Source organism: Callospermophilus lateralis, chromosome 11, assembly GCF_048772815.1.
Source record: "Callospermophilus lateralis isolate mCalLat2 chromosome 11, mCalLat2.hap1, whole genome shotgun sequence".
Lineage (NCBI taxonomy): Eukaryota > Metazoa > Chordata > Mammalia > Rodentia > Sciuridae > Callospermophilus > Callospermophilus lateralis.
Window position 1 is genome coordinate 101,645,159 of NC_135315.1, and position 23,991 is coordinate 101,669,149.

Consider the following 23,991-nt stretch of genomic DNA (forward strand, 5'->3'; position numbering starts at 1 on the left):
CTGCAGGCTCCCGCCAGCTGTGCAAATACTGTACTCAGAGCTGAATTCTGGGCTTGAGACGGGGAAGGAAGCCATCCAATTCGGTTCTCCACATCGGTCAGACCACAGAGGAAGCCAGCGGCCACCATCTTGGAGAGCTGACGTCATCAGTCATCATCTCTGTTTTTGTGTTTTTTTTTTTTTTTTTTTTTTTTTTTTTTTTTTTTTTTTTTTTTTTTGACTGATCACAGCTCTTTCAGCTATAGATCAGCGGGGAAAACTTAAGGGCCCCTCCCAGCTCTCCTGTGAGCGCAATAGCCAGACCGAGGGCGGCACGGAGCCGGCGGGAGCTGCGGCTTCGGCAACGGAGCCGGCGGCAGAGGCGGCTGCGGCGAGGGAGCCGGCGGCAGCGGCGGCTGCGGCGAGGGAGACGGCGGCAGCGGCGGCTGCGGTGAGGGAGCCGGCGGGAGCTGGGACTGCGGCGAGGGAGCCGGTGGCAGCCGGGGCAGCGGCACGGGAGCCGGCCGGAACCCGCGGGAGCCGCAGCAGCGGCGTGGGAGCCAGTGGGAGCCGCGGCGGTGCTGGCACAGGAGCCGGCGGGAACCGCGCGGCGCGGGACTCCCAGCTACCGCTCCCACCAGTGCTGACAACTGAGGTCTCTTGCACCGACTCGCCTTGGCATGGGACTCACGGCTACAGCTCCCACCGGTGCTGACAACTGAGGTCTCTTGCATCAGATACGGGGGCGTGGCTACCAGAAGGTAAGCAAGTTTGCTGGGGGTGCTCAGCACCAAGCTCTACAAACTAAGGGCCTGAGGGAGGCAAACAAGGAGAGTGTGCCCAGGCACTAATGAAACAGCTGCTCCACGTGTGTGCAAGGTAGGCAGAACTGTGACCACCGACAAAACAGGTCCAGTGGACTGCCAGACACATCGCTCAGGTTGGGGGAGGGGCAGAGCCGCTGGGCGCCTGCAAGTTACGCAGACCTGCGAATCACCAGCTGATCAGACCCAGCAACCGCGGAGCAGCAGAGCCACCCCGGGCCTGCAAGGTAGGGGCACTTGCCACCCACTGGCAGGTCAGGCCCAACAAATTGCGGAGGGGCACAGCTGCCCCACGAGCCTGCTAGGTAGGCAGAACCCTGACTACCAAGAGAACAGGCCCAGAGGCCGGCCAGACACATCGCCCCGCCCCAGTTGGGGGAGGGGCAGAGCCGCTGGGCGCCTGCAAGTTACACAGACCTGCGACTCACCAACAGATCAGGCCCAGCAACCGCGGAGCGGCAGAGCCACCCCCGGGCCTGCAAGGAAGGCGCACTTGCCACACACCAGCAGGTCAGGCCCAACAAACTGCGGAGGGGCACAACTGCCCCACGAGCCTGCTAGGTAGGCAGTACCCTGACCACCAACAGAACAGGCTCAGAGGACGGCCAGACACATCGCCCCGCCCCGGTTGGGGGAGGGGCAGAGCCGCCAGGTGCCTGCAAGGTAGGCAAACCTGCGTCTCACCAGCATATCAGGCCCAGCAACCAGCGGAGCGGCAGAGCTACCCCCGGGCCTGCAAGGTAGGTGCACTTGACACCCATTGGCAGGTTAGGCCCAGCAACTCTCGGAGGGACACAGCTGCTCCACGCACGTGCAAGGTAGGCGGAACCGTGACCACTGACAAAACAGGCCCAGTGGCCCGCCAGATACATTGCCCCAGTTGGGGGAGGGGCAGAGCCGCCAACAGCGCCTTTTAGGTAGACAGACCTGCAACCAACAGACAGAACAGGCCTAGTGGCCAGCGGAGGGGCAAAGCCACTGCTCACGCCTGCAAGGTAGACGGACCTGTGACCACCGAAAGAACAGGCCCATCGAAAGTACAGGCACAGCGGCCTCCCGGCGTGGTAGGCACATTGCCTCAATTGGAGGAGGGGAAGAACCACCGCCAAAGCCTGCGAGGGAGACTTTGCAGCTATACAAGAGCAATATAAATATATAGGGGGAAAAATCAATAACACAACAGTTTCACCAAGCAGAAAGAAACGCGATCAATATGAAAAGACAAGGAAAGAAAGGACCACAAGCAATGCAGGTCAACTCAACTTTAGAAGAGGTAATTTCTGCAGCAGATGGGATGTCAGATAAAGAATTCAGGATATACATGCTTCAGATGATCTGGAGTCTCAAGGAAGACATTAGACAGCAAAATCAGTCAATGAAAGACCACTTCGACCACTTTGACAATCAATTACATAAACAAATCCAAGAAGTAAAAGATCAGTTATACAGGGAGATAGAGGTTATAAAAAACAAACAAACAGAAATCCTGGAAATGCAGGAAACAATAAACCAACTTAAAAACTCAATTGAGAATACTACCAGCAGAGTAGAACACTTAGAAGATAGAACATCAGACAATGAAGACAAAGTATTTCAACTGGAGAAGAACATAGACAGCTCAGCAAAGCTGTTAAGAAACCATGAGCAGAACATTCAAGAAATATGGGATAACATAAAGAGACCAAACTTAAGAGTTATTGGGATACAGGAAGGTACTGAGGTCCATACCAAAGGAATGAGCAATCTATTCAACGAAATAATACGAGAAAACTTCCCAGACTTGAAGAATGAGTCAGAATCCCAAATCCTAGAAGCCTACAGGACGCCGAATGTGCAAAATCATAAGAGATCCACACCTAGACACATTATAATGAAGATGCCCAACATACAGAATAAGGAGAGAATTTTAAAAGCTACAAGAGAAAGGAAGCAGATTACATTTAGGGGTAAACCAATCAGGATAACAGCTGATCTTTCAACACAGACTCTCAAAGCTAGAAGATCCTGGAATAACATATTTCAAACACTGAAAGAAAAGGGGTTCCAACCAAGAATTGTGTATCCCGCGAAATTAAGCTTCAGGATGGAAGATGAAATTAAAACCTTCCATGATAAACAAAAGTTAAAAGAATTTGCAGCTAGAAAACCATCTCTTCAAAACATCCTTGGCAAAATATTACAGGAAGAGGAAATGGAAAATATCAATGAAAACCAACAGCGGGAGGTAGTACAGTAAAGGGGGGGGGGAATAATCAAAGAGGAAACAAACCATGTTTAGTAACATAAATAAACAAATATGGCTGGAAGAACAACCCATATCTCAATAATAACCCTAAATGTTAATGGCTTAAACTCACCAATTAAGAGACACAGGCTAGTAGAATGGATCACAAAACAAGACCCAACAATATGCTGCCTTCAGGAGACACATTTGATAGGAAAAGACATACATAGACTGAAGGTGAAAGGTTGGGAAAAATCATATCACTCATATGGACTTCGGAAACAAGCAGGAGTGTCCATACTCATATCAAATAAAATAGATTTCAAGCCAAAGTTAATCAAAAGGGATGAAGAGGGACACTACATACTTCTTAAGGGAACCATACACCAACAAGACATAACAATCATAAATATATATGCCCCAAACAATGGTGCAGCTATGTTCATCAAACAAACTCTTCTCAAGTTCAAGAGTCTAATAGACCACCATACAATAATCATGGGAGACTTCAACACACCTCTCTCACCACTGGACAGATCTTCCAAACAAAAGTTGAATAAGGAAACTGTAGAGCTCAATAACACAATTAATAACCTAGACTTAATTGACATATATAGAATATACCACCCAACATCAAGCAGTTACACTTTTTTCTCAGCAGCACATGGATCCTTCTCAAAAATAGATCATATATTATGTCACAGGACAACTCTTAGACAATATAAAGGAGTAGAGATAATACCATGCATCTTATCTGACCATAATGGAATGAAATTGAAAATTAACGATAAAAGAAGTAAGGAAAAATCATGCATCACCTGGAGAATGAACAATAGGTTACTGAATGATCAATGGGTTATAGAAGACATCAAGGAGGAAATTAAAAAATTCTTAGAGATAAATGAAAACACAGACACAACATATCGGAATCTATGGGACACATTGAAAGCAGTTCTAAGGGGAAAATTTATTGCTTGGAGTTCATTCCTTAGAAAAAGAAAAAACCAACAAATAAATGATCTAATACTTCAACTCAGAATCCTAGAAAAAGAAGAGCAAAACAACAGCAAAAGAAGTAGAAGACAAGAAATAATTAAAATCAGAGCTGAAATTAATGAAATTGAAACAAAAGAAACAATTGAAAAAATTGACAAAACTAAAAGTTGGTTCTTTGAAAAAATAAATAAAATCGACAGACCCTTAGCCGCGTTAACGAAGAGAAGAAGAGAGAGAACTCAAATTACCAGCATACGGGATGAAAAAGGCAATATCACAACAGACACTTCAGAAATACAGAAGATTATCAGAAACTATTTTGAATCCTTATACTCCAATAAAATAGAAGATAGTGAAGGCATCGATAAATTTCTTAAGTCATATGATTTGCCCAGATTGAGTCAGGAGGATATTGACAACCTAAACAGACCAATATCAATTGAGGAAATAGAAGATACCATCAAAAGACTACCAACTAAGAAAAGCCCAGGACCGGATGGGTATACAGCAGAGTTTTACAAAACCTTTAAAGAGGAACTAATACCAATACTTCTCAAGCTATTTCAGGAAATAGAAAAAGAGGGAGAACTACCAAATTCATTCTATGAGGCCAACATCACCCTGATTCCTAAACCAGACAAAGACACTACAAAGAAAGAAAACTACAGACCAATATCTCTAATGAACCTAGATGCAAAAATCCTCAATAAACTTCTGGCGAACCGGATACAAAAACATATCAAAAAAATTGTGCACCATGATCAGGTAGGATTTATCCCAGGGATGCAAGGCTGGTTCAATATACGGAAATCAATAAATGTTATTCACCACATCAATAGGCTTAAAAATAAGAACCATATGATCATCTCGATAGATGCGGAAAAAGCATTCGACAAAGTACAGCATCCCTTTATGTTCAAAACTCTAGAAAAAATAGGGATAACAGGAACATACCTCAATATTGTAAAAGCAATCTATGCCAAGCCTCAGGCTAGCATCATTCTGAATGGAGAAAAACTGAAGGCATTCCCTCTAAAATCTGGAACAAGACAGGGATGCCCTCTCTCACCACTTCTGTTCAACATAGTTCTCGAATCACTGGCCAGAGCAATTAGACAGACGAAAGAAATTAAAGGCATAAAAATAGGAAAAGAAGAACTCAAATTATCACTATTTGCAGATGACATGATTCTATACCTAGCAGACCCAAAAGGGTCTACAAAGAAACTATTAGAGCTAATAAATGAATCCAGCAAAGTGGCAGGCTATAAAATCAACACGCATAAATCAAAGGCATTCCTGTATATCAGTGACAAATCCTCTGAAATGGAAATGAGGACAACCACCCCATTTACAATATCCTCAAAAAAAATAAAATACTTGGGAATCAACCTAACAAAAGAGGTGAAAGACTTATACAATGAAAACTACAGAACCCTAAAGAGAGAAATAGAAGAAGATCTTAGAAGATGGAAAAATATACCCTGTTCATGGATAGGTAGAAGTAACATCATCAAAATGGCGATATTACCAAAAGTTCTCTATAGGTTTAATGCAATGCCAATCAAAATCCCAACGGCATTTCTTGTAGAAATAGAGAAAGCAATCATGAAATTCATATGGAAAAATAAAAGACCCAGAATAGCAAAAACAATGCTAAGCAGGAAGTGTGAATCAGGCGGTATAGCTATACCAGACTTCAAACTATACTACAGAGCAATAGTAACAAAAACAGCATGGTACTGGTACCAAAACAGGCGGGTGGACCAATGGTACAGAATAGAGGACACAGAAACCAATCCACAAAACTACAACTATCTTATATTCGATAAAGGGGCTAAAAGCATGCAATGGAAGAAGGATAGCATCTTCAACAAATGGTGTTGGGAAAACTGGAAATCCATTTGCAACAAAATGAAACTGAATCCCTTTCTCTCGCCATGCACAAAAGTTAACTCAAAGTGGATCAAGGAACTTGATATCAAATCAGAGACATGGCGTCTGATAGAAGAAAAAGTTGGCTATGATCTACATACTGTGGGGTCGGGCTCCAAATTCCTCAATAGGACACCCATAGCACAACAGTTAATAACTAGAATCAACAAATGGGACTTACTCAAACTAAAAAGTTTTTTCTCAGCAAAAGAAACAATAAGAGAGGTAAATAGGGAGCCTACATCCTGGGAACAAATCTTTACTCCTCACACTTCAGACAGAGCCCTAATATCCAGAATATACAAAGAACTAAAAAAATTAGACAATGAGATAACGAATAACCCAATCAACAAATGGGCCAAGGACCTGAACAGAAATTTCTCAGAGGAGGACATACAATCAATCAACAAGTATATGAAAAAATGCTCACCATCTCTAGCAGTCAGAGAAATGCAAATCAAAACCACCCTAAGATACCATCTCACTCCAGTAAGATTGGCAGCCATTAGGAAATCAAACAGCAACAAGTGCTGGCGAGGATGTGGGGAAAAGGGTACTCTTGTACATTGCTGGTGGGACTGCAAATTGGTGCGGCCAATTTGGAAAGCAGTATGGAGATTTCTTGGAAAGCTCGGAATGGAACCACCATTTGATCCAGCTATTCCCCTACTCGGTCTATTCCCTAAAGACCTAAAAAGAGCACACTATAGGGACACTGCTACATCCATGTTCATAGCAGCACAATTCACAATAGCAAGACTGTGGAACCAACCTAGATGCCCTTCAATAGACGAATGGATAAAAAAAATGTGGCATTTATACACAATGGAGTATTACTCTGCATTAAGAAATGACAAAATCATAGAATTTGGAGGGAAATGGATGGCATTAGAGCAGATTATGCTAAGTGAAGCCAGCCAATCCCTTAAAAACAAATGCCAAATGTCTTCTTTGATATAAGGAGAGTAGCTAAGAACAGAGTAGGGACAAAGAGCATGAGAAGAAGATTAACATTAAACAGGGATGAGAGGTGGGAGGGAAAGGGAGAGAGAAGGGAAAATGCATGTAAATGGAAGGAGACCCTCAGGGGTATACAAAATTACATACAAGAGGAAGTGAGGGGAAAGGAGGAAAAATATAAGGGGGAGAAATGAATTACAGTAGAGGGGGTAGAGAGAGAAGAGGGGAGGGGAGGGGGGAGGGGGGATAGTAGAGGATAGGAAAGGCAGCAGAATACAACAGACACCAGAATGGCAATATGTAAATCAATGGTTGTGCAAATGATGTGATTCTGCAATCTGTATATGGGGTAAAAATGGGAGCGCATATCCCACTTGAATCAAAGTGTGAAATATGATATATCAAGAACTATGTAATGTTTTGAACAACCTACAATAAAAATTAATTTAAAAAAAAAAAAAAAAAAAAAAAAAAAAAAAAAAGAAGTCCCATTTCCCCTGAGGAAAGATTCAGACTACCAGAATTTCAGATATGAAAACCTAATCTTAGAAATGTTCCAGTCCGCATGATCTGTTGCAATTTACTTAGACATGTTACTTCATTCTCATTTATAAGCATCGAGTGAATCCACTACATTTTACTATGTGAATTTCTATGTGATTAATGTGATTTAACTTGGCTGTGGGCATCCCAAAATAATATGCCTCGCTCTCTGTGTCTGAAACTTTACTAACATTTACACTTAGATTCAGTGACGAGGATGTAGCCAGAGCTTCAACCCTGAATTGAAGATCTACCAGATTCTCTACACCATTTGATTTCTCCCTCTGCATGCTCTCTCAGATGGTGCCGTCTGCCATGAAGCCCTCACCAGAGACCAAACAAATGGCATCAATCAGCTTGGATTTCCAGTCTCCAAAACTGTGATCTAAATTTCTTTGCTTTATGTATTACCCGGAACTTAAGAATTTTGTTTTATTAACTGAAAATGGATTGCTACAATGATAGAGGGTTCTTTTTTCCTTATTAAAGAAAAAGAATAATTTGTAAAAAAAAAAAAAAAAAAAAAAAAAAAAAAAAAAAAAAAAAAAAAAAAAAAAAAAAAGCAATTAATAGAAAATCTATAGCTTTGCTCCCTTGGAAGTTTCTTTAAAGTTCACACTAAATTATGATGCTTTATCACAAATGATATATGGCATATTTTTCTGCAGTTAAATATTTATGTGTGTATATATGTGCACATGTGCATGTTTATGCAGGTGTATGTATGTACTCATATAGGTCCTATATATGTTCATATCTCTATTCATGTATAAGAGAGATCTTTCTCTGATTCAGTTTTGTGTTGCTTCAAACCCTGTGGGAATGAGTTTATATAAGGTACAATTATATCTGTATCTAATCAGATTCTTTTCAACTGTGTATCTTCCACATATATTGTGCATAGTAGTTGCTTAATAAATTGTCTCAGAAGAATAAAAAAAAAAAAAAAAAAAAAAGCAATTCTAATTCACAAAAACCTCCATCTATCATGAAAGTCATTATGTTAAGTTGTGGGATGGCAAAAAAGGAAAACGAATTGATCTATGGTCTTTAGGCACTAAAAGCCACAAAAATTGTCTCCATTTAATGTTTCCCTGTGAAGTTCATCTATGCATTAAAAAAATTAACAATGGGAATTTTTCAAATAACCAAAAACATTAAAATACAAAGAAAACTCTAAAAAAAAAAAAAAAAAAAAAAAAAAAAAAAAAAAAAAAAAAAAAAAAAAATTTATCAAACTATGCACTTTAAATACATGCAGATTGCTCTGTTTTGATTCCATCTCAGTAAAGCTGTTTTTAAGGGACATGAATAGTATGATAATTACAAAAATATAAAATTAGTTGTTAGATTGAGTGATTTTTTTATATCAAAAGTTTAAGTTGCTGTTATATTATGAATTAGCAAATGAAAATGCTTTTAGAAATAGCTTATTACTTAGTCTTCAGCAAGGCCTAGTTTGGGGATCTGGGGGGTGAAGAGAAGGTGATACTGCTCTTGTTGCTAGAGGCAAGAAAGCCCTTGGTGTGTATTAAGCACACACAAGAAGCCAGTAAGGAAAGGAAAAGTTCTTGGGCTGGGGCTGGGGCTGGGGGTGGGGCTGAGGCTCAGTGGTAGCGCAGTTGCCTGGCATGTGTGAGGCACTGGGTCCAATTCCCAACACCACATTTTATAAAAAATAAAGGTCTATAAACAACTAAAAAAATATTTTAAAAAAATAAAAGGGGAAGTTCTGCAAATCCTGAAGGAGGTCAGGAAGGAGGGAATCCCAAGTAGATGGGTTATTTTTCCTGGAGAAGAGGGTGGCCTGTCCCCATGAGAAAGAGAAAGGTGGGTGCAGAGGTGTGCTGAGGAAATGGGTGGGGTGCAGAAAGAGGTGTTCTCATTGAGGGAGGGACCTGCAGACATCTTCACTTAAGGCACTGATCTCAGAGAAGGTTCCACATGCTCTGCTTCCCTTCTCCTGTCTTCACGATGGCAGGAACATGTCCTGGGAGTGCTGGTCCCAGAATGATAGCCTATGCCCTCAGCATCTTCCCATGTTAGACTTTTCACTCAGAGCCTGCCCAATAAAAAAGCAGAAGGTTCCAGAATGAATGCGGATGGAAGGGACCCCAAACTGCACACCTTGATTCCTGAGCACTAAAGAGAGGACCAGGAAAGACCCAGCTACCTTGGACAAGGCCTACCTAGGTTGGACCAAGATTCCCATTCCCTTATATTGCTCTTTCAGAGTCCCTAGCCCAGGGCGGGAACTATCCTGCTGCAGCCTAGCCTCAGGCTCAATCATGAGAAGGAGAGCTGTCCTTGGTAGGCCCACTCTGACCTCAGCCCTTCCCATCTCAGATGGACTAAGCCAGAATGAGGGGCCCACTGGAATTCTGCATGCAGTCCTAAGGATCCTGGCTGCTGGGAGCCATTAGCCAAGTAGGTATGACAATTTCCTTGCCAGCTGCTTAGTGGGAGGACTCCTGGAAAGTGACCTTGTTCAAGGACCAGGGCGGATCAGTGTTTAGGGTGTTCCCTGTTTAGGATAATCTGAGTTTAGGGCGTTCACGGTTTAGGAAGATTATTCCTGCTGGGAATAGGGCGTATCCTGCTGCCTGAGTTCCTCTTGAGTTCTAAGGGTCAGACAGTATTTTTGGGAGACAGAAGCCCAGTGGAGGTGTGGATTTGGGGAGAGAACGTGGATTTCCCCAGAACATGTTTGTAGACTACCGGTGTGAGATCGGGAATAAAGAATTGCTGTTTGAATCTACAAAGTTGTAGTGGCTCGTGATTTGTGCCCAGCCAGACTGCGGCACCTGGCATCTGGAGCTTTGCCTGTCATGTCCTCATTAGGGCAATTGGATACGTATAACTGACTTCCTTGACCTCTGCCACACGCCAATGTCACCAAACTCCAACCACGCCCCCAAATCCTAGGTCATATGGAGTGATCAAAAACTTCATCCAAGCATGGTGGTGCATGCCTGTAATCCCAGCAGCTGGGAAGACTGAGGCTGGAGAATTGAGAGTTCAAAGCCAGCCTCAGCAACTTAGAGAGGCAATAAGCAACTCAGCGAGACCCTGTCTCTAAATAAAATATTAAAAAGGGCTTAAGATGTGGCTCAGTGATTAATCACCCCTGGATTCAATCCTTGGCTGGGGTGGGAGGAAGCCCTCCAGGTAACTCTTCTCTTCCAGCAGGCTGCTCTCCCCTCCATCCCAGGACTATCTCCCTGACCTTCTAACCACTGACCACTGTCCTGTTGGCCAAGGACCTGCTTCACATGGCAACATCTACTGTGATCCAGCTCAGCTTGACAGCTCCCCCAAGACATGGAGTCTTGTGACCCAGTTTCCTTCCATGCAGCATGACAAACTGGGGCAGCTTCCTCTACTCCACCCCTACCCCCATGACTCCCTGCCCCAAGGGACCACAGAACAAAGATCTCAACGGACAGTGTTCACGCTCACTCCAGGTCTCAAATGAAATGAGCTGCATTGTTTAAGGAAGTCAAAACATAAGGAAAAGGTCATTTGATCCATTTCTTGTAACACCCAAGCATTTCCAACTGATTCCTTAATACAGGTACACGCTCACATTAATTATTTCATGGCTTTTGAAATTTGCCACCAATTATATCCAAATTCCTTTCACCTGCACTCAACTACGTTTCTTAGTTGTATCTTTTACCTTTAACCATAAGGAAATATTGTTCTGTATTTGGAACATGGAGAGAATTTTGCTCTTTTTCCTTATAAACCTTATGTGGCAAGTATTAGTTTCCTACCTCAGATTCATAGTAAACATGAATCTGGATCATGCATAAAATCACTGAACTACAGGTTACTTGATCTTTCTCAAATTGTTAAAGATTTATTTTTTGTGTCTAGTTGTTGCTTTCTATTACGTATCTTTGTGCATGAAATATTTATATGTTTTCAAATTATTTTTTCTTTTTTTATTAGTTACACAGTGACAGTACAATGATCTTGACAATTCATACATTTGAATCAAATGGGGTATAATTCTCATTTTCCTGAGTGTACAGGTTTAAGAATCACATTGGTCATGCAGTCACATATATACATATAGCAATAATAAGCAATAATAATGTCTATTTTATTCTGCTGCCCTTCCTATACCCCCTTCCCCTCCCCTCCCCTCTCATCTCATCTCTGTACCCAATTGATTTCCCAGAATAAAACTAAAAAGTATTTTAAAGCTGACTTAAAATATTGCCCTGGTGGAGGACTAAATCCATCAATAGTGTCACTTCTATGGTGTGAGGTAGCTTTTAAGCTTTCTTTAAGCTGCCCCTGAATGTGGGCTTACTCCCAGGTATGTAACTGACCACACAACTAATTTCTATATCTTTGTTTATAAATAATGTTAGAGATTTTTTTCTTTTGCATGAGTGATTTCTGGATAGATGTGTGTGTGTGTGTGTGTGTGTGTGTGTGTGTGTGTGTGTGTCTATTGGAGATTTGGTGACAATTTTTGAAATTTTATAAACTCTTTGTGTATTTTATGTACTAAACCTCCATCTGCTATATTAAAATTGAAAACTATCAGAAACTCTAAAGAATACTTAACATTATCCTCTGATGCTTTGACCTCTTGCAGTAACTTAAAATATTTTGCTACTATTTTATCCTTGTTTTATTGTAATTTTGAAGATACTTGAATTTTCTTTAGACACCTTTGCCCATCTTTTCTTCAAGACTTCTCCAATAATCTAAACTGGTTTTCATCTTTGGTTAAATAATCAAACTCTCTTTGTATATGAATTGATTTTTTAAATTACAATTCTTTGAGAGAAAATTTCTTTTTGTACCTTACTGAAATAAAGTTACTCCCAGAAGAATGTACAAGAAAATTATATTCTTTATAATTTCATTACTTTAATTTGCAATGTATTGTGTTTTCATATGTATTTAAAATTATTAATGCATGCTCTGTATTATTTAAAGGTCTGTATTTCTCCTCCTAATGCAGTGTTACATCAGATAAGTTATTGTTTTTTAAAACAATCTATTTTTGAGCTAATTATTATTCCTTCATTAGCCCTCTAGTATGCTTGTATATCTCACTATTTTTACTGTAGAATCAATTATTTTGAATTCTATAAAATGCCAATGACATCATTGGAATTCAGCTGAACTTACATTAAAATCACAGATTAAGCCATCAAAAGTTACTGCTTCCATTTGATCTTCCAAGCCAGCAATAGGACATATTTCTCTATTTTTTTTCATTTTTAAATTTTTGTAGAATTTTTTAGAGATACATATCCTCACACAAGCTTAATTAACACATAATTCAATTTTGTGGCTATCACTAATTTGAAGTCATTCACTATTATATTTTTAGCTTCCTAGTAAAGGTATTTGAGTATCAGACTGAATTGTGTCATTGTATCTTTAGACCCGCAGTTTTTCTTCTGTTCTATTATCTCTAATATCTCTAGGTTGATTACTTTCCCTCTTCAGGGTGTATAATTATAAAGTCTCCTACAGAGAACCTTGTAAATCTCAGTTCTTTCCTACTCTTTATTATGCAGTCAAGAGAAGAGAAATTTCTAAAAGTCCTGCATAGTCCTTGTTGCCCATGCCAAAAAGAAACTCGCATCCCACATTTGGTTGGGCACCAAAACCAGCCGGCTCACCTTTCAAAACAGCTCAGGTTCCACCCTTCTCACCATCTCCATTGCACCACCCATTCTCACATGGATCACTACAATGGACTCCTAATTACAATCCTAAGGTATAGCCAGAACAAACTTTAGAACTGGGTTCTCATGTCACACTTTTGCTGGAAACCCTTCTCAGTCCTTACAAAGTTCCACACGGTCTGTTTCCTCCACCTGTCTAATTCCATCTCTCACTAATCTGCCCCATCCACATCTTTCCTGCCATGGAAGACCCCTTGCTATTCTCTGAACAGGCCAGATATGCTCCTGCATCACAGTCTTTGCGCTTTCTGCTCTCTTTGCTAAGAAATTCTTTTACCACATATGGTTCACTCTTTGTCTCCTCAGGTGTTGCTCACATGTCAGATTTTCAGCACGCTCTTCCCTGACTACCCTATTTAAATTCGCATCTTTTTCTTCTATTTTCCTTAAACCCTTCCTGTCCTGTTTTTCTGTACTGCACTTTTTACTGGCTGACATTTTATAAACATATTTATTTCTCCTCTCTCTCCTCTCTCTCTCTCTCTCTCTCTCTCTCTCTCTCTCTCACACACACACACACACACACACACTCCATCAACCTGAAACATATGCTTCAGAGAACAAGGACTCCTGCCTGCTTTTCTTGTAACTATATCCTCAGCATTGAAAAATATATGCTTAATAAAAGTGTTGAGTAAAAGTGCAACTATTTTTACATCAGAATGAAGATAAGTCATTCTTGAATAACTAAATTCAGCATTATTTTTATCTATAATTTTAAGTGGACTTTGCTGTTCTGTTGAGGGAGAGTACTTATTCCTAATTTTCAGATTCTGTTATGTGCCAAATTTTATTAAATACTTCACCAGATAGATGTAATTTTATGTGCTATGTCATCCTATAGAGGGTTAATACTTTTCTCTAAAGAATTTCTACCTTGAGTGATTAAATAAGGCCATTCTCTGGGGATATCCTAACAAATTTTGGATCTATTGTTCAAATGGACTTTCTGCTTTCTCATGGATAGAAAACCATGGCTGATACGCTAGAAAACAAAGAGGGGGAATTCAAATGAATTAGCCAGCATGACAAATAAGACAGATGAGGAGTAAATTCTTTGCTGACATATTTCAAAACATGTCCTATGTATTTGTGTAAATATCACTGATTAAGGATCGTGTCTAGATTAGTTTATGGGAGTTCCAGTTATCAACACCTAATTCTGTGCAAATAATTTATCATAATAATATGATTATTATATTCATATAAGGTATAAATATGATTATTATACACCTTATGAATTATCATTTCTTTTAACTTCCTTGATTATCTGTTTTACCAACATTTGGAAGTTTCTCTCTTTCCTATTATTTCCTAAAATAATAGGCATACAGTTCATGGGTAAGAAGGAATAAAAGGTAAACTTGTTCACTTAGGTTCTAAATCCAACATATGTATGTGTGATTCCAGAAAGGTAAGGTGTTCAAATATTTTAATGAACACATTACACTAGCCTTTGTGTTGCACTGGCAAAAGTCTGATATATTTTGGAGTATAAGCTTCTTAATACTTAAAGGAAATTTTCAGGTTGATTTTGTGCTTTCAATTTTTTATCATCTTTTAAATATTCAGTGGAAATTTGTGATTAAAATTTTAAAAAATAATAATAAAAAAGTGAAATTTTAACTTGGTCAGAAAATTCAAACATCTTATCAAGTTTAGCTAGTTTTAGGTGAATCCATCTCAATGCAACCTCTTCCTACTCAAAATTAACATTATGGTCCACTGCAGGCTCCACGGGTCGCGAGAACTTTGTCAGCTGCTGCTGCACAGCTAAGTTTCTGGGGGATTGAGTGAGCCCACCAGGAACCGAAAATGCTGAAACCAATCAATGTGCGGGTCACCACCATGGACGCGGAGCTGGAGTTCGCCATCCAGCCGAACACCACCAGGAAGCAGCTCTTCGATCAGGTGGTTAAGACCATCGGCCTCCAGGAAGTGTGGTACTTTGGCCTCCAGTATGTGGAGAATAAAGGATTTTCTACCTGGTTGAAACTTGATAAAAAGGTGTCTGCTCAGGAGGTCAGGAAGGAGAACCCCCTCCAGTTCAAGTTCCGGGCCAAGTTCTACCCTGAGGACGTGTCTGAGGAGCTCATCCAGGACATCACCCAGAAGCTGTTCTTCCTCCAGGTGAAGGAGGGGATTCTCAGTGAGAAGATCTACTGTCCTCCTGAGACCGTGGTGCTCCTGGGATCCTACGCTGTGCAGGCCAAGTTCGGAGACTATAACAAAGAGATGCACAAGTCCGGGTACCTCAGCTCTGAGAGGCTGATCCCTCAAAGAGTCATGGACCAGCACAAACTCACCAGGGACCAGTGGGAAGACCGGATCCAGGTGTGGCAGGCGGAACACCGTGGGATGCTCAAGGACAGTGCCATGCTGGAGTACTTGAAGATCACACAGGACCTGGAAATGTACGGAATCAACTACTTCGAGATCAAAAACAAGAAAGGAACAGGCCTCTGGCTTGGAGTCGATGCCCTTGGACTAAATATTTATGAGAAAGATGATAAGTTGACGCCAAAGATTGGCTTCCCCTGGGGTGAAATCAGGAACATCTCTTTCAATGACAAGAAGTTTGTCATTAAGCCCAACGACAAGAAAGCACCTGACTTCGTGTTCTATGCCCCCCGACTGAGAATCAACAAGCGGATCCTGCAGCTCTGCATGGGGAACCATGAGCTGTACATGCGCCGCAGGAAGCCGGACACCATCGAGGTGCAGCAGGTGAAGGCCCAGTCACGGGAGGAGAAGCACCAGAAGCAGTTGGAGCGGCAGCAGTTGAAAACTGAGAAGAAGAGGAGGGAGACGGTTGAGCGGGAGAAGGAGCAGATGCTGCGGGAGAAGGAGGAGCTGATGCTGCGCCTGCAGAACTATGAGCAGAAGACCAGGAGGGCCGAGAAAGAACTCAATGACCAGATCCAGAGAGCCCTCCAGCTGGAGGACGAAAGGAAGCGAGTCCAGGAGGAGGCTGAGCGACTGGAGGCTGACCGCGTGGCTGCGCTCAGGGCCAAGGAGGAGGTGGAGAGACAGGCGGCTGATCAGATAAAGAGCCAGGAGCAGCTGGCTGCGGAGCTCGCCGAGTACACTGCCAAGATTGCCCTCCTGGAGGAGGCACGGAGGCGCAAGGAGGACGAGGTTGAGGAGTGGCAGCACCGGGCCAAAGAAGCCCAGGATGACCTGGTGAAGACCAAGGAGGAGCTGCACCTGGTGATGACCGCCCCGCCGCCCCCGGTGTAGGAGCCCGTGAGCTACCACGTGCAGGAGGGCGCGGAGCCCATGGGCTACAGCGCCGAACTCTGCAGCGAAGACATCCTGGACGACCGCAACGAGGAGAAGCGGATCACCGAGGCCGAGAAGAACGAGCGCGTGCAGCGGCAGCTGCTGACTCTGAGCAACGAGTTGTCCCAGGCCAGAGATGAGAACAAGAGGACCCACAACGACATCATCCACAATGAGAACATGCAGCAGGGCCGGGACAAGTACAAGACCCTGCGGCAGATCCGGCAGGGCAACACGAAGCAGCGGATCGACGAGTTCGAGGCCATGTAAAGGCCGGGCCTGAGAGTCCCGGGCAGACATCTCACACTTGGCTCTTTAGTACTCCAAATCTAGAAGCCCCTCAACATGTTCCAGGGCCCTTATAAAAAGAGCGGTTACCCAGCAGAAGTCCTCTGGGTCAGGAACCAGCAGAAGCCTCTCTGATTTGTTCTTCCCAATTGTATGCTAGTGCCAAACAGGCCTGATTTTTATGAGAATTATTGAATCACTTCCTGTTTTATGCTTGAAGCAGGACTGATGGAATTAAGGAAAGATTCCTGTAAAGTCTGAGTGACAAACTTCATGTTGGCCTGTGTGATCCAAGGTGCAGTATCATTAAAGAAAACCACACCGTGGCTTACATCTGTGCCATACTTTTTCTGTTTTTGAAATGAACTCAAAATTGATTTGTTCTTGATTTCTGTGAAGGGTCCATCTCTGTATATTTGTGCTGAGGGGTGACAATTATTTTGAAAATTGAGTCTAAAGCACTCTCCACCCAGTGATTTCCTTTCTCCAGACATTCAGTTCTGCTGGCAAAAATCTGCAGTGGTCATTCAGAATGAATGGTACAGGAGGACTCGACGGTAAAGTTTGTTTTTGTTTTTGTTTTGTTTTGTTTTGTTTTTGCTTAACAGTTAGAATACACTGTTGGACTTATATTCTTAATTAATGATCAGCTATAGAATATAGTATTTAAATATGTGATAATATGGGTTTGTAACATTAGTTTTAAAAAGGGAAAGTTTTGTTCTGTATATTTTGTTACCTTTTACAGAATAAAATAATTACATATCAAAAAAACCATGTAACCACGGCCCTGGAACTGATGTGACGTGAGGGCAGTAATGAAACTGATTACCTGCTGTAATTGCAGTGTAAAAATCTCTCATGGAATTCTTTGTGCACATAACTGCACACTTCAATTTTCTAAGATTGTTCAGACTCCAGCCAAGAAGGGACTCTGTCATCATGAGAACCTCTTTCTGATCAATTTCTATTCTCTGCCATGTCCTCAAAAACCTATTGGCACAGTGGCTTTCATGAGCTGTTGGCTGGGCTCACTCCCAGCCCTTCTCTGCGGGTTGTCCTTTTTGGTTGTCTCATGCCAACAAATTCCACACTGCAGACACAAAGTAAAAGTTGTCCAAGGTGGAAAAAAAAATTAACATTATAATTCTAATTTGTTTCAAATAAAAGCTTTTCCTAAGAGAAGGCACATAAATCATTTTTTTATCATCTTTTAAATATTCAGTGGAAATTTGTGGTTAAAAAAAAAAAGCTAAGCCTGACAGATACTCCCTTGGCCAGGTGATCAAGGTCAACACCAATAATTTCCATTTGAAGCAATACCATTGCTATATCATGGTGAAACTTCACTTTGTTTCTAGATCTTTCTCTCCCAACCATGACCCCAGTCTAAGAATATGATTTCTTCTGGAATTATCGAATAATTTATTATATAAATTATATTAATAACCATATATTTATATTCTCATATAAAGAGAAATATTTAAGAGAGAAAGTCACTTTTCCAATCAATAACATGAACATAATAGTGTTCTTTAAAGGACTGTTGTGAAATTCAGATGAGAAAATGCATATTTCTTGTCCAAAGATACATGCCTTGATGTAACTGAGTTTTTAATTACGGCTAGCTATTCTTACAAAATTATTATCATATTTTCCTTTACAGTAAAATTAGAAATAGGTAGTCAAATATAAAATTGTCTTTGAATAAGTTAAGGCAGGGAACAGAAAACTTACATAGTAAGTAGGAATTCAATAATAAACTTTAGTTTTGGAAAATAAGTGAAAATAATTTAAAAATTGAAAGTCAGAATGTAATGAAGAGCAGACTTAAATTTTCCCAAAACTTTCTTTATATTTATTTCTTTAAATATAAAATTTATATTTTCTAATTTTTTAAAGACCACTCCTGAAAAGAAGATTGTTCTCCAACTAAGTCACTAGATATAGTTTCCTAAATATCAAACAGTATTTAGATTTGTATTTTGTTGCGTATTTAGATTAAGGATGACTTCAGTGACTTTCTGAAGAGTCTTTTTTTCTTATATTTGTGCACAAGATTTTTTTTTTCAAATTATTTGGATTTGGTATTTCTCGTGAATTTAGGAAAATTGTGTTTTCTAATGTAAATTTTGGGAGTAAAATGAGGTAGCTATTTCATTTTTTCTAGGTTTATTACATTTCTAATAACATAAAAGTCTTTAATTTACTTTCCTTATAAATAGATTTCTGTAAAAATATGATGATTTCAAAATAACATTTTGGTTTTATTGTTAGATTGAATTACCTGCTAGTGTGTCTGAAATGCCATTTTTAAAACTTTATTACTCACTACAAATGAAAGTGACAAATTTGATAAAACTTGTTAGATATTCTCACATGAAGTTCCTTGTATTCAACATCATTTCAACCATTTCAATAGGTCTAAAAGTTCATAAATATCAATATGGTACTTTCAAATTTTTGATGTTTAAGTTACATTGTAGACACATAATCTCATAATCTTGTTTTTTGAATATTTAAATATATGACTATGGTTAGTGGAATAGAGACTATAACAGTTTTGTAGAATACAGTTTAGAAATAGGATGATTTCATGGGCATTTCATGTTGTGATATTTTCAAGGGCAGAAAAAGCTATTTGGATTTATAGGCAAAGAATATGACTTCACCTAATATATTTACATGAGAGCAACTAATTTTTCCTTTACCTGACTTAATTTAATTCTCCAATTTGGTGAATTTATATAGAGCAACAGCTAATTATTAAATTTTGCCAAAAATGCTTTTGTCAGCCACCTATGAGACCAAAAATGCTTTGTCAGCATATGAGACCAACCTCCTGAGCCATGTGAGGCCCATAGGCTCTATGGTTCATTCTATATTTTATGAAAATTATAATCCCCAACTTGAATATACAGTAAAAGTTTCTTCCATTTTTGTACAACTTCCTTAATCATATCAATATTCACTGTTAAGAGAATTAGGGAATAAAATGTGAAAGATGTGACCTACTTTTTTTCTAATTCTATGTGTTTGTGGAAAGTAAAATACAATCACTCCAGTCATATAGTCATAAATATAACACTATCCCTATAATAAAACTTGCCTTAAATTATAATATTTCACTTTTTAAGGATTTTAAGGATAGTGTATCTTGTCATCAGTTGTTATAACATTTTTGAAAAGCTATTTGATCTGTGTAATTAGGAGCCACAAAACTTTGCATTTTTGTGAACCATGTTTCTGTGTTGTGTATGTGCGTAACCTGAAAAATTTTTGTCCTATATAAGAGCAAAGCATACCTGCTTAAATATATTTATTATAGTACTAGTTAATTATCAAAACTTGGAAAACAATGAAATTCCCAAGAATAGAGTGGTTTTTTTGGTTGTTGTTTTTTGTTTTTCTTGGAGTACCAGAGACTAAACTCAGGGGCACTTGACCACTGAGCCACATCCCCAGCCCTATTTTGTATTTTATTTAGAGACAGGGTCTCACTGAGTCTCTTAGCTCCCCACTGTTGCTGCTGCTGGCTTTGCATTCAGGATCCTCCTGCCTCTGCATCTCCTGCCTCAGCATTTCCAGCTGCTGAGATTACAGGCATGTGCCACAGGCCCAGCAGATAGAGTGTTTTATGTGGTGCAGTTTTCTTCAGTTTGGTCAACAATAAAAAGACATTAAAAATGATGGTCATACAAATTATTATAATACTCAAAACTATGCCGGTATCTATGATGATGTGTCTTTCCAGAATCAAACTGGCACTTACCCATATTCACAGTTATGATACTCTTTATATAGAGTATAAGGTGAAAACTGAAGATAGTTACTTGATTTAAGGTAAGGTTACAGGTAACTTTTTCCTTCCTTCCTTCCTTCCTTCCTTCCTTCCTTCCTTCCTTCATTCCTTCCCTTCTTTGTTACTCCCTCTAGTATTATTAAGTACTATTTGTAGAATAAATCATATTTAATAAAAATTAGGATAAAAATGAATCTATGATATTTTCCCTCTTTGAAATGTCTTTAACAAGAACTTTCTATTATATTTATATGTAAAATGGAAGATTGATTAGCCAAATAATACCATACCTTAAAAAATCTTTCACCTGAAATACTATTAGAGAGATGTGGTGGCACATGCCTATAATCCCTGTGACTGAAGCTAAAACAGAAGAAAAACAAGTTCAAGGCCAGGCTTGGCAACTTAGCAAAACCTGTCTTAAAATAGAAAGTGTTGGTGATGTTTCTCATGGTATAGTGTCCCTGGGTTTAATCTCAAAAAAAAAAAAAAAAAAAAGTAGAAAGAAAAGAAAAGTAAACAAACATAACAAAATCCTAAATATTGAGCTAAATATGCAAATATGTTTAATTTTAATTAGTCATATAGTTGTTTTCATTTTTCATACCAGGATCTCTAGGATCTTTGGATTAACAAAAGGAAGACATCTGAATACTCTCCACACACTATGGAGCAGCAATCAATTAGACAAATTGTTCCCAAATTCACTGTTTCAAAGAGTACATAATATCAAATTAAATTGAATAATACAATAAATCCAGTTAACAATAAGGAGTTTACAGAATAATTATATTTAAGATTGATACATATTTTCCAGGCCAACCAAAATGTTTTCAGTCTAAGAACTATTGGAAAAAATATTTTGAAGGCCAAATTCCAAACATCTGTTTACATGCTGTGTATCAAAATTTCCTAATTTTATGTGGTTATTTTGTATTTTATTAGAAATTCCCAATTTAAAATCAGGAATGGCACAAAATATTTACTTCGCAAGACAGCAAAGTTCTGGGTTCTAAACCCAGTCTGGCACAGCCTATCTTATTGCCCATGGCTCAAATCACATATCTCTCTGCAACTTGTATTCTGTGACAAGAAACCAAACAGAATACAATCTCCTTTTAGGCATTTGGACTTCCAGTATTCACTAAGAGAACTTAAAAAAATGAAAACCTTATTTGTGTTGGTCCTTTCCATGGATGAAGCAGATGATTATATACTTAGTTCATAGAAAGGACCAAAAATTATCTTTTTAAAAATAGTTTTAGAACTTCATAGAATTGTGGCATGTTATTTTCAGAGAGAAATCAACTAAATTGTATTAGATATATGGTTGCTGATTATGTCATTTATTCTTTTATTTTTTCTTTCAGGATTTTAGGGCCCTAAGGTCCCCAGTATAAATATAGACTACCAGTAGAAAAATTATAGTTCTGTGGTATTTGGGGAAATAGAATTTAATAAGAAATGTGATTAGAAAGAAATGGATGCAACAGGTCAACACAAATATTTCCAAATGTTGCATTTACTAAGCTTTTTCCAGTCTTCAAGCAAAGTAAAAACAGAAGTCTGATGGTTTTGAGGGATAGTCTCTGAGCAAAAAAATGTGAATTAGAAATTTTGTAAACATTAAAGTCTTTCAAGGGCCTAAAAAACCAGAAAGATACACTGAATTAGGTAAATTACCTCCAACATAAAATCACATTATTCTGTCCCTTACTAAAGTTTTCCCAAATATATTTTTCTTCCCAATTGCATGAAATTGTGTTGTAGAGACATTACCACAGCTTGCTTTTTTCCAACTTGGCTTCCTGATAAAGCAAACATCCCATTTCACCTTAAATGACTGTAATAGTAAATGCTTCATTGGCTTTGAAGAATAGTCTGGTGTTTATGAAAATTCAGCAATTACTCTCCAGCTGAAAGGCATCTTATTGTTTTCTTTTTCTAATTCTCTATAGATAAAATTCTCTAGAACTCCAATAGAAATAATAACTTGCTATAAAATTTTATTTCTCCAATATCCTTACATAAAAGATTTAGGTGGGTACAAAAGAATCAAATAACTCATTAAATTTTTAAAGTTTCTCCCCTTTATGCTTCAAATTCCTGTTTATTATGTAACTCCAATTTTAAATTCAGCTAAAAACCAAACTAGAAAGTCAACTGAAAACTTTAGTTCTGTTCACTAGAAAAGTTTTCATAAAACACGTAAATGTCCTTAATTGCTCCAGCACTGCTATTAACTTGTATTGGAAAAAAAAATAATTTAGTAAGGTGAAATTCCATTACCCATCAATTCTTCTGTTTAAACAGATGCATAGAAGTCAATTTGGATTGCTTATAGCTTATTGGTTTGCCTTCCAGTTGGCTTAAATAATTCAGGAAGAATTTTTCTTTCTAAATGACGTTATGTGAAAATTCTAAAATTTACCAAACAGTTATTGTTGGGTGCAGAGCAGGCTGAACTGTGTTGTTTGCAGGGCAGGCTGAACAGATGTTGGCTGCAAGATAGCCCACGCACTCAAACCCCCCTCTATCTGGTCCTTTATCACCTGTTTGTGTCAAGTCCCACTTAAGGCTGAGCACTCAACCCCGCTTGGGCCAACAAGGCAGCTTGCAGACCCAGAGGCCCCATTAAATTTGGGCTATAAAAACTCCCTCCTGGCAGGCCCCCCTCTCTCTTGCTCTCTCTCTCTCTCTCTCTTGCTCTCTTTCTCTTGCTCTCTCTTGCTCTCTCTCTCTCTCTCTCTCTCTCTCTCTCTCTCTCTCCCTCTCTCTTGCTCCCTCTCTCTTGTTATCTCTCTTGCTTTCTCTGTCTCTCTCATGCATGCGCTTCCTCTCTCTCTCTCTCACTCTCTCTCTCTCTCTCTCTCTCTCTCTCTCTTTCCTTCTTTCTTTTCTCTTTGTTGCATTGCTGCAATAAAGATCTTTTGGTTGCTCCGAGTGTTGTGGTCACTTTCCTTTCAGTTATATTGTTTTCTAAGTTTCCAACTAGATGTATAACAGTTCAGTTAATAATTTGCAACGAAGAAAATAAACAGCAAGAGATTATTATAGTTAAGAAACATATACAGTTGTTTAAAGGCTTAAATTTTATTGAAAACTATTTATATCAAATTTGCATTACAAAAAGCAGATTTTAAATTCATATTATACAGCATGGAAATGGAAGGAGACCCTCATTGTTATACAAAATTACATATAAAAGGTTGTGAGGGGAATTGGAAAATAAACAAGGAGAGAAATCAATTACAGTAGATGGGGTAGAGAGAGAAGATGGGAGGGGAGGGGAGGGGGGATAGTTGAGAATAGGAAAGGTAGCAGAATACAACAGTCACTAATATGGCATTATGTAAAAATGTGGATGTGTAACCGATGTGATTCTGCAATCTGTATTTGGGGTAAAACTGGGAGTTCATAACCCACTTGATTCTAATG

The 23,991-nt window shown here is 39.4% G+C and overlaps 1 pseudogene; it reads left to right on the top strand.

Moving 5' to 3' along the window:
- The first annotated feature begins 14,971 nt into the window (after nt 1–14,971).
- Nucleotides 14,972–16,733, top strand: LOC143385955 (ezrin pseudogene; annotated as a pseudogene).
- The last annotated feature ends 7,258 nt before the right edge of the window (nt 16,734–23,991 follow it).